At 36.2% G+C, this 15960-nt stretch overlaps 1 protein-coding gene across 34 annotated transcripts in view; it reads right to left on the bottom strand.

The window, feature by feature from the left end:
* PLEKHA5 (pleckstrin homology domain containing A5) overlaps nucleotides 1–15960 on the bottom strand; it is a 231116-nt gene that overhangs the window by 94441 nt on the left and 120715 nt on the right. For 5 of the 34 annotated variants that reach the window (XM_014740568.3, XM_070271001.1, XM_070270997.1 and 2 more), the window contains exon 1: nucleotides 13172–13405. The exons of 27 other annotated variants lie outside the window; for them this stretch is intronic. The gene's annotated coding sequence lies outside the window, so the exon portion shown is untranslated. Of the gene's footprint in view, nucleotides 1–13171; nucleotides 13518–15960 lie in introns of those variants that run through there. 2 more of the 34 variants (XM_070271005.1, XM_070271011.1) reach the window with 1 other exon arrangement.

Raw genomic sequence — 15960 nt, 5'->3', positions numbered from 1 at the left:
TTTCATTATGGAAATTTTCAAGCTTTTGTATTTAATATTGCCCTGTTAATCTTAAAACAGTATTACACGTGCTCTGCAATGTGGGAAGTCTATACCTACAGGTCACACACTTTCTAGGAAACTTTAGATACTCAAGGTCTCCTTCCAAATCCGAACTCCTTAATATTTTTATTGGTAACTAAGTACTCAAAACTTTATCTATTCAATAAAACTAAAACCATATAAAAGAAAAGGTACAGATACAGTTTTTACAAAACTACATAACGACTATTGTGACAGTAGAATATAACAGAGGGAACATGATGTGTTTCTATTATTCCTTTAGCGAACCGGTCTACTAAGCACACAAGACGACCAAATTATCAGATTTTTGCGGTGGTTTTGTCTTTACACAAACACATTGAATAGGTGTTACCAGATTTGGTGGGTTTAGATATTTATTTGGTGTGGTATTTTCACTACATAAATAGTATGCAAGTGAGTTTTTTTACCTGCTGATTTTAAAAAGTACGATAGTAGAAACCGAAGGCCTCAAGGGCTATGAGTTTATGTAATAAACAATAAATTGATACTGGCTTAACTAAGAAAGTATAGCCTCTGGAGATAAGTGGAAAAGCTTGAAGTACGCAAAGGTGATGAATACTACAAATGTGTCAAAGCATGTAAATTCTGATGTTTTAACATATTAAAACACTGTGGGGAGAATGGGAGTAAAGTAACCTGTGATAGGGACCAGACACCTTAATAACGAAAAATGGAGGACAGCATCTTTTTCTTTGGGAAGGAGCATTAGAGAGCTAGAGCTGGTTGAGTGGTAGATAGAACAGAAATACACAAATTCTTTTTATAAAAATCAATATTGCAAAAGAGAAAACAAGCAAGCCCCTATATACTGCATTATTTCCCTGTGCTATGTCATTTTGCTTGGGAGGACTACAGTAGACTCTAGTTCTAATATTCCAGAAGCTCTAAATTATACAACATGGCTCTGTAATGGTTACTGGGCTGACTACCTGGACCTCCCGAACACTAAATAGATCTGAGTGCCCATCACACAAGGACGCAGGGCAATGGAGATATTTAAATAATGAATGATTCAAGTGGAGGCCAAACGTTCTTTTCTCCAAAAGTGGATGCTATTTCAATTGAACTGACATTATTGTCGTCCAAGTATTTTTAAGATCACAACGTCTTAAAGTAAAACTAATAAAAATCTTAGTATTCCATCTTAGTTAAGAAACCAGTAAACTGAACCCAAAATGAAATATGAATATATTTATGTACTTTTACTTCTTCAAAGTATCCAATGTGTTTTATTTAATGTTATGATATTAAATTGACATAAAAATTCATATAAAATCTATAAGGACTCTCCAGCACAAAAGTCTTTCGTTATGTTTTTAAAGAAAGAAATAACTGCATAGGCCTAATTATAACATAAATAAACAAAGAAGTCCTCTCAAATGTTTATTCATTTGTTCTGACTTAGACAATGCCCCTAAAATCTGGCTCTTTGTTACTAATTAAAAAAAAAAAAAATATGTGCATTTTCTAAAACGTTAAATTGCAAAATCTGTAATGATGTGTTTTAAATTGTAATCACTCAAGCTCCAGACCAGCAACCATGAAGGCTCTGCAGTAAATTACAGTCACTCAAGATTACTAGAGGTTTCTATAAAAATTCAAATTCAGAAGATTGAGATTTTATAGACAAGTAGAATAAAAAACCCCGTCATCTCCTATAAAACAACCTACTTATCGAACAGAAAAAGCAGAGTAATGTTTTCTAATCATCAAAAATGAATTAAAATAAATTAAAAGCATGACTAACTAACATATCAATTCCAGCCTTAACTGTTTAAACGTGCTAATTTTCCACTATTTGATAGGACTTGTCAGTCTTCACTGCTCTAAATATATATATGCTTTAAATATATTTTTAAATTTCAGAATCCTTCCTCCTTACGTTGGCATTTACACTTCGTTTTTATACTAATGTTGCATTTTTAAGTACTGTAATGGTAAAGGATAAACATCATTTCTAAATCACTCACAGAAATTGAAAATATGAGTTAAATAAATACTGAGCGCCAATCAACAAAAGCAATGTAAATGAAATCCAAATGAGTCTTAAAAAAAATTTCCACAAAGCCATCTCTGTTAATGTATAGAATTCTTTCAACACATAATACATTAATTCTTTAATACATATAGCAACTAGGCCCTCTGGGAGGGGCTGGCGCACTGGTAAGTACCAAGTCATGACCACTGACCTCGGCACAAAGGAGTGAGTGCTCAGGACCGCAGGACAGGGCAGGGAAGACAATGACTCCCTGGCTTTCCTCAACTCTACCAAAGTTTGTCCCCTGCGTTATTTACAAAGCTTATGTTTTCATCTACCCTTGCCATCATTTTTGTAGTCCACAATTTAAAAAATTCTTTTGAAGGGCCCCAAAATTCAGATCAAGAGTACTACCACTTTTGCTATAACGCTTGTGTAGAAGCGTGTTCCACTGCAATTCATATATTGGGGGACAATTTGAGCATCACATGAGATCCGTATTTGTTTATGCATGATCTTTTCTGTGGGAAACTCCAGGTGAATGCAGAAAACTGCACCCAACAGAATTCCAGCCACACAGGAGTATACAAGTCACTCACTGGCACAACCTCAAACGTCTACCAGCCACTTCACTTCCTTGCCTGTTTTATGAAACACACCCATCCACATGTAGTGATACAACTTTCTATCTAACTTCAGCTAGCCCTACTTCCAACACTGCCAACAGCTCACAACCCTTCCAATGTCCATTTCCACAATCAAACTGCAGGACTTTTTCAAGGCAAAGTGTATGTGCAGTATTTTTGCATTTCCTAATTATGTAAGATATGTGAAACTGTGTAACCACTTTTATTAGGCTCCTATCCTTATTTTTATATGTCACTAATGAAGTTTGTGAGTGGTATGCTCCTAAACCCACTTTGATAAAAGCCCCATGCTTTTCATTGCCCAATTCTGCACAGCGAGGTGATTCCTAGGAACATTCGGGTTGTGTTATAGCAAAACTGACTGCACCACTAAATTACAAACTAACAGACCTCAGTGCTACTAAAAATGCACTTGAAGCTTTGATAGACAAGGTGTCATTTTTAAAAGCCTTGCCAGAGATTTTATGCTCTTCATGAATGAAAAGAAAAAACTGGAAAGATATGTCTTTATAAATTTGTGTTTCTAGAGGAATCCTTACAAATAAGGCATAAAATTCAGGTCTCGATATAAAACACACTATGGTCACAGAACGAACTAATTCCTGCCTTGTCTCTCAACTCACTGTGGCACATCCAAGCTTTTCTAAATGTAATGCCAGGTGTTCACCTACTCTTCCTTCCAGATTTCTGTCTGTGGTATTTTAACGTGTAGGTTTAGAACAGTGGTTCACAACTGGAGGTCACTTTACCTCACAGGGCACATTCGGAAATGTCTGGTAATATTTTTGAATGTCATGAAGGGAAGCTGCTGCTAGTGTGTAGTGGGTAGAGGCTAGGATGCTGCTAGACATCTTAACAATGCTCAGGAAAGCTTTCCAGAAGAAAGAAGCACCCAGTCCAAAACGTCAATCGTGCTGAGGCTGGGAAACTCTACACTAGACTAACACAGCTCTCTAACAACTACCTTATTCGTTAGAGGTTATCAGACTACCTAGGTTTGAATCCCAGCTCCTCCACTTACTCACCAGGTGATCTTACGCAAGTTACTTTACCTCTCTGTGCCTCTATTTCCTCAATTTACTAACAGTAGCTATGTCACAGGTCATTACTTTACTTTTTCCACAACTGTTCTAGGTACCGGTGATAGCACGAACAACATAAAAAAATCCTTGCCTTCAGGGCGCTTACTTTCTAGTGGCGATGTTTACGAGGATCAACAAAGAGAACAGTATCAACACGGCCTGGAACATAATAAGCCCTCGATAATTGTTATTTATTTTTATTATGAACTACAGGACGTTCAGCATATGTCATTGTTATTAGATTACTGTTCAGTCAACCGTTTAAATTAAAACAGTTTAGCACCTACTCAAATAACTGCTTAAAACTCACATTTCACTACTCAGTATTTACTGTAAAAGATTAAAGTTGTGATCTCTCTTGGCTTCCATGCTTCTGGTAAAGATACCTGCACCTCATACGTCAAAAAGATAGAGGGGAAAAGTAACTCTAATATAAAATCCCAGAGAAAGATTAGCTGTGTTTTTATGCTAGCAAAGGCAGTATGCGAGAAAGTTCTTAAAGAGTGACAAACACTTAAAAAAAAAAAAATGGACTCAGCTATTCCAGAGAGTTCAGGACTGAGGGAAATAGGTCACATTCGCTGGCTCACACTGAGGTTCATGCTGTATCAGAGGCTCAGATAAAAGGACTGAATCAATGCCCTTTTTAGAAAAAGATATCAAGAAATTGACAAAAAGCAACACAATTCCTTGTTCTGTGGCGTTAAGCCCTCTTGACTATTTATTACTAGACATTTAATCACTTACTATAACTAGAAGATCAAATGAAAGACCTGCTTATTTAAAGCCTCCATGGGACTATTTCATTCAATAATAATTTGGTTTTAAAGGATCCTAAGATGAATAAATTACTGTGGGTATAAAATGGTATATATTTCCATCAAATTATGTAACTAACAAATTTAAAATGACACGTCTACTGGAGAAAGAACATAAATTCCTTAGTCCACCTAATTCCTTTTTAAATTTATATATTTGTGAACCAGATAATGAATCATGTAGGTTACTGTACCGAAAACCTGGGCTGAGCTGTGCTACTTTTAAGCAGGTCTGAGCTTTCTGGGAGCCTACATAAAGAGGGAAAGCTGATGGACTACACAGCGCCTAGAACCTGCTTATGGAAACAGAGCCATTTATTGGGTTTCAATCAACTCTAAGTGAAGGTGCTTTCACATCACGAATAACTCGTGCATGGCTGTATGGCAGCGTTCTGAACATAGGCGAAGCTTGAATCTGTGTCCCTTTCCAGGGTTGTTGGAGTGAGATTTTTTTTTGTTCAGTCCTCATTGCTACACTCTTCCCTCAGTATAAGAAGTATAAAGGAGAAGGCAAATGAGACCCCTATGGAAAGAACTGCCCCCCCACACACTAAATAGATGAATAAAATGCACAAAATGGCCATTTCAAATACAATCCCCAAGAAAATCTTTAGAAAGGGATGGAAAAAAGATTTGTTTGCTAATACGATGTTTTAGATTTCTACTAGTAAAATGATAAAAGTCAGTAATACTGAACAAACTAGTTCTTTCTTAACGGAGTGTTATTTCAAACTATACAAGGAAAAAAACGAAAGAATTCAACACAATTAACTATGGACTGACAAATGAAACCTGGTTTTAAAACTCCTGCTATCCGACATAAGGCCCAAACTATGCAACCTTTGTTGAAAGCAAATGTAAATCTTATATCTGATACTTACATATAGGTAAAATACTCTCATGAGAAGTTCTTTGAAATACCAGGATTTGTTTGACTTTTGCAACAATGAATATAGTACGGAGTTCTAGATTAAAGAATTAAAACTAAAAATTAGAAAAATGCTACATATATCAGTACATACTATATTCTTTGAACAAAGTATGGAAAGGATCTATTCCTGATATAAAAATAAGAATATTTATGATTTCAAGGAGATACAATTATTCACGATTGTCCTATTTAGTTAGGCACCCTCATAGTCACAAACTGGCTGCTGTAGTCTTACATATCACATGCAGACCCCAAAGTCCGGAGGTGAAAAGAAAGTTTCCCTTTACATAACCCCTTTCAAGAAGCTTCCCAAAAGGCCCCTGGCCATCTTTGTCTAGAATCTCCATAGCCAGATATGAGAGTCTGCCTAACTGAATCAACAGCAAGTGGACTTACACCAATCAAGATTCACAACCTTGTCTGTGGCCCATCTAGAGGAAAGTGGATAAAACGAGGTTATATTGCAATAGCAAGGGAGGATGGGAAGGGAAAGGCTATTGGCTAAGGAAACATCTCATTTTCTTTAGAGAAAGGAACTCACATAGGTTCCAAAGAAAATACTTGCACTAGCATGTTCCAAACGAGATTTCTCTGTTCTATCTGGTAAAAGAGGAAAATGGCTTTTGCCAATTTCTTACTTTGGGAAGGTACAGAGGGTAAGACTTAACATGAACTTATTTCCACTCTCAGAATTTTTTTTTTAATGTTTTGGCCAATTAATAACCATGTACTGGCTACTTCTTAGTGTTGCAGTTCCTTCCCACGAGAGTACCTGTGTGTGTGTGTGTTTTAAACACCTTATTTCATGGGCAACTCTAGTGACTGCTTTAATACAAAATCCATTCTGTTTTGTAATTTAAGAAATAAACACTGAAATCGCTATTAGCATATTGTCAATAACAGGCAATGTAACTCTTCCGAGTGACATATTAGACAAAGCAAGCTTTATTAGGTAGTGTTTTTCCTATGTGTAACTGTGGCATTAAGGTTGATAATTATCTGCTATGCACAAAAAATATATATTTTAGAAAACTCTGTCCCACAGAAGAGGTTCTGGTTGTCTCTTATTAAACTCAGATGCAGACCCATTTGTATGATTTGCTCTGATCACGTATTTTCCTTAGGACAAAGAAAGACAGATTTAATTTAGTCTAAGAAAAACAGGGTATCATAGTGGTTTGGCAATTCTTCTGGCACTCCTGGTAATGAAGCCAGTATCATGACTTAGACTTTGACAAGGGCCCAATCCAAAAAAGCTGCCACATATCCACAACGCTGTAAGACTGGCACAAGGTAAAGAGGTGTAGAAACCATGGAAGTTACTGTATTTCTCAAATTTAGGTAGAAAACTACATAGCAAACAGCTCAGATATGTACCTATAACTCTTTTACTTTCAGTATTTTTCTACTCAAACCAAAAAGAGTATTCTACATTCACAATTCTGCCTATTCTCCATTACACTGTCAAACAACTATGCTCTCCAGTTTGTTTTAAAATTGAAGAGCTTTTATCAATAGAAATCATAAAGCCTCATCATTGAGACTCAAACAGTCTCAAATTAGGTTTAAAAGCATGTTTGTAGCAGTGACTTAGTTATTCAATTGGTTATTTGTTATTAAATCACTTCACTCCACGGCAGTCCAAGATAATTTTTAAAATATTGTAAAATGTAAAAAGTTCATTAATGTTTTGTATAGATAACTATTTTAAGTTTTTTCATTTTAATAAAAAGGAGAAAAATGTTATGTTGAAATCTGGCTACCACAATGTTTCTGCAATTTATTTTTAAACTGAAAATATGCTGGCATGGAAAACTGTGCCTACAATTAAAGGCAATGTTTAAGAACAAAAGAAAAACACGAAAAGCACCCTGCCTTTTCTTAAGAGAAACTAAATTCTTGAGCCTGGGTTATGTGAAGAAATAACCACTGAGTTAGCAATCTAAAAGATTGTAATTTTTTTTTGCAAAACATGAAAAGTATATATTTCCTTTCCCCACATTTAGTTCTAAATACCATTTGCCTTTAACTTAGAACTAACTGCTTCCAGACATCCTGCTGCAACCTCAGTGATTCATTTACCCACCAACTACAAATTCTCCTCGAGGTCTTAACCCTTTATCTTCTACTCTTTCTCCTCTCATCACTTAGAAAATGGAAAACCTCGATTTCTTGGTGGAAAAGGAAGAATTCATCAGATGTGAGCACCTCACCGATCCTCACTCCCAGGAGATAAATGACTATTTAATGTTAATAAATACTAAAATCATCACCTTGACAATCACCACCACTTGAGCGTCGGGCTCATTGCTGCCCACACACCCAGCTGTCACAGGCTGCACTTGAAACTTGACCATCAATCCCCACACAGACCCCCTGAGGTATAGTCTCTTCATTTTACAAATGAGTAAACCGAGGCTCACAGCTTTGACAAAGTTGTCAGAAGTCACAGGGTGACAGGGCGAGGAAGAGGTGCCCCCAAGGGCCCAGCTGCATCCTTTTCAGGTCCTCCCCTTTCAACAGCTGCCGCTTCCCTGACTCTTATCACAGCCAATGAGACTTTTCAGTTCGGCCCTACATCTTCCCCCACGTTTCTGCTCAGTGGTTCTCAAAGCAAACAGAACACTATACTTCCCTCGGCTGTCTTTCCCCTCTCCCATGACCATGTACAAGCAGCGTCCTTCCCTGCGCCTCTTTGAGCATCACCCCAAGACAATTTCTAGCTGAACCAAATAACAAAACCTTTCTTGATTTCAATTTAATTTTAGACCGATTATTTCTTTTCCATCTTCCCATTCTCTAAGTCTTCACAATCATTTGCCACTTTTAGTTAGCTGCTTAGGCAAAATTACACAACACCTTTATAAATGCTATCTCACATTTCCCTGATTATAGGTACCAAAGAATTTAAGCACAAATAATAACAATTGTAACACACAAGTTTTTAGAAAAGCAGCCAACAGGAACTGAAAATCTTGTTTTTTCCAAGAGTACGATACAATGCTGCAGCACAAACCTGAAAGCATTATTAGAGACCAGGAACAAGAAAGAAAATAATAAAAAATCCCAAACATGAGGCTTCCATACAAATTCATCTGTTTTAGTTTTTGGTTATTTACAAATAAATTTCAAATCATCTTTTGAAAAAACTCTTCATAAATAAAACCAACACGCACATTTAAAATCTACAAAATAAACACTTTTTAATAGATTTTAAATAATTTTGGAAGTAACACAAGAATAATTCAATTAATACCATGCTAGTTAGGAACAAAATGTACCTATCGCATTAAGAAACGTTACCTATGCTGAGTGTCATGGTATGGGGACATTGTAGATCACTTGATAAATTACATTATAAGCAAAAATGACTAAAATAATTTAGATAATTCTTTCACTTGTAAGTCATGTGAGTGATTCTTAACTGAAGAAGCTTTTAAACAGGAAGGTTAAATGGCACTTCATGGTCAAAACAGAAATATGACTTTTAGAATGTACATACTAATCCAATCAAGTAATTTTCTGTCAAGTGTTCAAGAATCAGGTGACATTTCTAGCTGCCACCCAGAACTCACACTATGAGAGTAGACAGCTACTCACATCTCCATCACTGCCTTAGTTTAGAATCTTACGTCCATAAGACCCTGTTAACAGCATCCTAATCCACCTCATAGTAACACGCTCTCTCCCATTGAGACCATTCTCCTCACTGAGCCTCAACTTCCTTCTGTAGAATGGAAACCCAAACCACCACAACCAAATACTCTATCCCACAGGGCTTTTGAAAGGACAGAGTACCTCGTGGCAACACAGTATTTGACCCGGATCTAACAGAGCCCTCACCAAATATTAGTTAAACTTGAATGTACTAGCAGAGTTAGATTTCTTGAAAAGAAGTAAAACTGTCACTTCCTTGCTTTAAAAAGGTGCTGTCTCGCTGCCCTCTCTTTATTGGCAAGCGCAATGGTTTGCATATAACTCTAGTTTAATAAACGAGGAACCTGACCATTTGATCTAAGGTTAAAGTTTGCTGTTGAATGATCTAGGCAAAAAATCACTTGGAAAACCACATAAATGCTCACAGGGTATATTTTAGTGGTTTAAAAAATACTTACTTGAAAAACCACAGTCACTTGTATATGAAATATTATTAATTATGAAAGTCTAATGGAGTTTTAAAATAAACTAAGCAGAAGCCCAACTCAGAAACATGTCAGTGGTCGGAAATATTATTCTTGTCACTTAAAAGCAATAATGTGGCCTTTAAAAATATATATAACCTAGAATTTCATTAATTCAGACAACTCTACTACTCCCTAGTGAATGCTAATTACTAACGTTTTATTGTTAACATGCATTAAATGGAAGTTTACTATGCTATTGGGAAGGAAGCAAACAACAAACTAGAAAAAAATTTAAGCATTGTCTCTTTTGCATGTGGTCACACACCACTTAAAAAAATTAACTTAATTCTAACACACACACAAATAACAACAGAATTTCAAAATGACCCAATTATTTTATGGTAGATGAAACATTCTTTCCAATTAAGTCAAACTGACAGAATAAATAGCTCAATTCAAATAGAAAAAAAATCGGTAATCACTTAATTTTACTATTGTTCACTGCACAGTATTTAATCATTTTAATACTGCATGAGCTTTTATCTAAATAATTACTTCAAGAACAAAAAGGCAGTTACTAATAAGTCAAATGATACGTCTAAGAAGCAAAAAGATCTTGTAAAAACAGTAGACTTTCTTTCAAAATGGTTATGTTGTAGTGGAACAAATACTTTCATTCATTATGAGACAGGCACTGGTGACAAAGCGTCAATAACATTACAAATAAACAAAAGGGAGAGTAATACAACCATAAATGAAATACAAAGGGGGACCGATTAGGGATTGATTTGCTTGCAACAGGGAAGAGCAGGGAAGATGTCACAGCACAGAAGTGGCTGCCACTTGAACTTAGCCTCCTAGGACCAGCAGGAGTAGTCAGATACGGGGGGATTTCAGCATAGACTGAAGGGAGGGGACACAAAAATAGGGCAGAAAATCTAAGCTTTGAGTCACAATATACTTATGTATATAAAATCTACTATGTAAGTTTTGACGCAATGTATTTGCTTTACTCCCAGGTTCTTTGTCACTTTAATTTCAAGCAATACATTTTTTGTAACTCTGAAAAGGTCCAAATAGTAATGCACTTATGTGACACACACAGCACTTAATTAAGGTTCCGTTTAGTCCACAAATCGTTACCCCAAGCACTGAGAAATTTCTCACTTAGAGATGAGGCAGGAGTGTGATAGAAATCTGACCCAGAATAGCAGAGTAAGGCCCACTTCCTACAGCAGAGACCAGATACAGTGAGGAGAGCCGGCAAGGACATGCAGTGGTCACTGCAGGACACCGTGAGGGCAGGCCTGGACTCTGAGAGACACATTTCCTCCTAAGAGAGCTCAAGGCCATGGGACACTATTAGTTGGTTAGATAACCAGCAGGTTTCCCCCATTACAGCAAAGACGGAATCTCTCCTATACAAGGATCAAGATATCTTCATTCATTTAACTTGCTCATAATCAATTCATTTATTCATGCTCAAATATTCATTAAGCATCTAATATGCACAATGTTTTGTACTGTACACCAATAGGAAATAAAAATACAGTTCAACAGTATAAGGGGCTTAAAGAATACTATTCCATCTGAGTTTACTAAGCTAAATTTCAAACTTGAAGAATAGCACAATTATACTTTTCCATCAGGCTTCGGTACTGGTGGAAAGGGTTCCTCAAAGCATACTTTATTCATTAGACAACAGACAAGAACTTTGTTCTCTACTGCTTTAGACTTGAGTAAAACTTTTAGGACAATTTCAGGTTACCCGCCTTGCCCCCGAAGCTCTGCTCATCACCCCTCCTTTTTTTTTTGGCCAGATTTAATTTCCTGTTCATACAAAAAAATTTAAGTAGCTTCTCCTCACTTGAACTTTAGTAGCATTTAGGCCAATGACCTTTGATGTCATAATTCCTCAAAAACATCTTTGTTTAAAATATATACTGAATATATTCCAATTCATCGTTACTACAGTAACTTACTGATTATGTTTAAATACAGGCTATTTTAAAACCAGGTTAAAATAAGTGGATTCAGAATACATTTTAAAGGGAATAAAAATATTCATGAGCTCTTCATATACTTAAATTTTCTAGCTCTGGGCACAATTTTCAGCTGGAAGCTGAAAATTCTGCAACTTAAGGGAAAAATTGTGGATCTTGAATTAAGGCCGTCAAGTTAAATAAAATGAACTTGAAACCTTACTTCTATATTTCCAAGCTTCTCAATACAGAAGTATAATGTACTAGAAGTCATAATATGAAACAGTTATTGCTAATTCCTCAAATTTGGTATCTTGGCACATTCACATATAAAAAGCTCATTTAGATCATTTCCTTTTAATACCTAACTATCTTATTCACATAAAAATATATACAAGTCTTATTCTTTAATTGCTTTGGAAAATTGATGTGAACATATTTAACATATTTATTAAGAATCTCCATATTGCCTTTTCCTCCACTAGACTTAAAAAGGAGAAAGTGCCTGTTAAGAGAAAACTTTGTTTGAAAATTCCTCCAAAAGACCTTGAAATCACAAGGCAGCTACTGAATCTGCATGAAAAGAATTATGCCAGAAATGGCAAAATGTACAAGACTTTAAAGGCTTCAGTTTGTACCTTATAATTAGTATGAAATTAAAATATCATTCATCTACTCAAAATGGAGAAAAAAGTTATAAGCAAAATAGCTATTTACAAAAAAATCTTACCCAATATAACATACTTGTTAAACTAATGCCTTCAAAACAACTAAATAAATTTACATAGTGCAATTCAAACAGACGGGAATTAATGTCAATAAGAAATAACTATTTAAAAGTACGTTGCCCAGCCTTTACAACCAATGGCAGCAGCAACTTTCTTAATTTCTTTAAATCCAAAATGTTGTCTATAATAAGCTCCTGTTATTATATTGCTCTTAAATTTTAGGTTAATGAGGATTCCTATTTTGAATCACAGCACTGAACCAGCCCAAATAACTAAAGAATTGAATAAATAGCAGCAGCTTCAACGAATTGCTAGTTTAGACTAATAAAAAAAATTTCAATGAAAGCATTATGTAACAAATAGCTAGTATTTCCATAGGAACTTCTGAGAATTATTTGTTTTGTTTTAAGAAAAAAAAAAAATCAAGCTTCTCCTCTGAATAAGTTAAAAAATAAACAAGACAAATTTAAAATTTTAAATGAAAATCTTTAGGCTTTAAAGCAATCTGCAACTACTCTGCATTTATGCAGCTTAAAGTTAAGGAGAGACTAAGAGGAAGATTACATCTTAAAATGCCCAAGTCATCTGAAAACTGATGATATATTTTACATTTCTACAACAATAGTCCAGTTACAGCAACATTTCCGTATGTAAATCTTTTGCACTAGGCACTATGTCTGGCACTCGGGCTACAAAGATTATTTACCACAGGACCAGTAACTGAGAAAAAAGGACTACTGCTCATTTAGCCATTAGCTATTTATTATCAATAGATAAAAATAACTAGAATTACTCACCAGCCTTCATTGAAATCGCACTCGTAAACTACAGGCAAAAAGAGTACTGGAATAAAAAAAGACTCAACTCTTTCCTTTGTCTCTGAGCTGCTCCCAAATGAGCACTGTGGGGACTCGGAACCAAGGCAGTGCACGGGGCTGGCCTGCCACTCTGCAAGTCTGACACCAGACTGACGTCACACACTAACATGTCACTGCAGTCGCAAACTGAGGCAGCTTCTCCGGGAAGAATCTGTTGTGATTATGCATGCCGTCAAGCCATAAGAGTAAAATATGATGTCAATTCCTTTAAAGGTGGCACAGAGCAGAGGGTAACATACCAGCATATGTGGTTGCAAACCGCTCTGGAAAACGTTCAGTGAGAAATTTTAAATAACCTCAGCTCTAAATAGATAGATAGTTCCTGTTAAAACTGTAAGCGTACCAATTCAAACGGCTCCTTTAAAAACGTTGTTTCCAAAGTGGATATATACTTATTTTAAGAATTTAACCAATAAAATGTATAAAGAAAACTAAAATGGCCTAGAGTTCTACCACCAAGAAATTATAACAGCTGCTCAGATTTATTGATCACTTATTACGTCAAGCACTTTACGAACTCAGCCTCACAGAGGCCTGTTAATTACGTATCTTCACTTTACTGAAGAAACTGAGGCACAGAGCAGTTAGGGAAAGTCCCCTTGGTCACAACGCTAGCCAGTGACTGAGCAGGATTCAGACCTAGGTACAGGGTCTCCAGTGCCCACAGGTTTGCTCACTAAGTTCTACTATGTAGCAGGAAAAGATAACAGCTGTTAACATTTTGGTGAACACCCTTTTAGACCAGAGTTTGAATATGCAAACATATATTTATTCAAAATACAGAAACCAAACTACACATGTTGTTTTGCGACCTGCTTTTTTCATTCAACAATATGCCATGTCAGCAATTATATTCCTAACTTGTCCTTATTTGACACTGTCCATCACAACTATGTAGACCTGATTCCTGCTGGACACTTCATTTTTAATTTTTGGTTATTATAAACAACGCTTAATGTATATCACTGTCCAGACATCTTTGTGCTTTTCTGTGTTTATAGAAAAATTCTTAGAAGTGGGATGGATCGGTCAAAGCGTGTGCATGTTTCCAACGTGTACGTGCTTAGTGCCCCAAAAAGACCTCAATTTATATTTGTACCTCAATGTATTAGATTTCTCCTCTCCCCACATACTGGGTATAGACAATTATTTTTTTCTTTGCAAATCTAATAGAAAATACCACGCCATCACACAGTTGTAACTGCAGGTGAAGTCAAGCCTTTCTGCATACGCCTGTTCGCGCAGGAGGCAGTCCAGCTCAATGGTCACAAGCACGGAAGCTCCGGAGTCAGACCACCCAAGTTCAAGCCCAGCTTTTCTTCTCAAAAGTCCTCTGACCACAGGCAAGTGGCTTAGCCTCTCCAAGCCTCAATTTCCTTATATGGAAAATAAAGACAACAATTTAATCCTCATGAGATTTTTGTGAGAATTATATGAGAAAAACCACGGAAGCAAATGGCGCAGTGCCTACCGCATAATCAGGGTTTAATTAAATGTTAACTCATATTTAACGGCTGGCTGTATTTCTTTGGCATTTCATGCCCTTCACCCAAAATGGTGATTCTTAACAGGGTACAGACAAAGCATCTTACAAAATATATTATAAATGTCTTGTTAGAATGCTAACGACATAAAAACGTTCAGATAGCTCAATGTGAGTTGTCTTACAACTAAATCTAGCATGTGACATAACTGGTGCTAAAACACTCCGTTGATATGAAACTGCTGTAACAAAAATTAAAAATAGCATCTCAAGTTGAGAAAACAAAATTGTTTCATCATGCAGTTTGAAATATAGAGAAGCCAGCCAGCACCGTTTGCTATAACCAGAAGGGTCTGCGTATGTCTTAGAAAAGTAGTGATTCACGATCTCTCTCATTTTTTTTCAAAATCAAGGTTTTGCTGGTCTCAATTACGTACAGTTTAAACTTCTCACACTAAAAAAAAAAAACAAAACTCATTCTTGAAAACATCAAAAAGAAGTCAGCAAAATAACTTTTCCCATAGTTCTAAAAGCAAAGGACAGTGTCTTTTAACTGACATAAATCATAACAACTTAGAAACAGCATGTATGAAGGTTAAAATGTACTAAGTGTATTAGCCCTACCCCAAGCCAATTTGACCTTTTATTATGTAACAAAGTCTTCGACTGCCCTCCCATCAGTTAGTTAAAACAAAACACCTCTAAAACACACTAAGAAGGAAGATTTATATTATTCTTGCAGATCTGGTTTAGATGTATTCATCGGTGTATATGCTATAAAATTATCCCATATGAAGACAGACATTTCTGTAATAAAACCACAGCATAATATGTTTGCAAAACCCCATGGTGGCATGGTTCGTTCTGCATATGGCTGCCAGGAGAAAAACAGTAATAATGAAGCAGCAGAGATCTATCAAGAGACTCTGGAAGATTACCAGGAATACCGAGAACTAACAAGTCGACCAAGGGTCTGGTTTATGAAGTTACCAGCACCCTGCACCATTTCTCTAGGACCTGCAAGGCTCAGGACCCTTCATCCCCCACCCACCCACCCGCCCACGGATTACGGATGGGCTTCCACAGGGAAAACACTGTGGTCAGGCAGTGGACAGAGAGAGGGAGTAAGATAAGGTCCCTCCTTCTCAAGGCCATAACAGCCTGGAACTGACAGTTTAATAGGGAAGAGAGAGCTGTAAACAGATCATTATAACATAACCTGATT

The sequence above is a fragment of the Equus caballus genome, chromosome 6 (assembly GCF_041296265.1).
Source record: "Equus caballus isolate H_3958 breed thoroughbred chromosome 6, TB-T2T, whole genome shotgun sequence".
NCBI lineage: Eukaryota > Metazoa > Chordata > Mammalia > Perissodactyla > Equidae > Equus > Equus caballus.
Note: the sequence above shows the minus strand (reverse complement) of the source record. Positions and strands in the feature narration are given on the sequence as shown.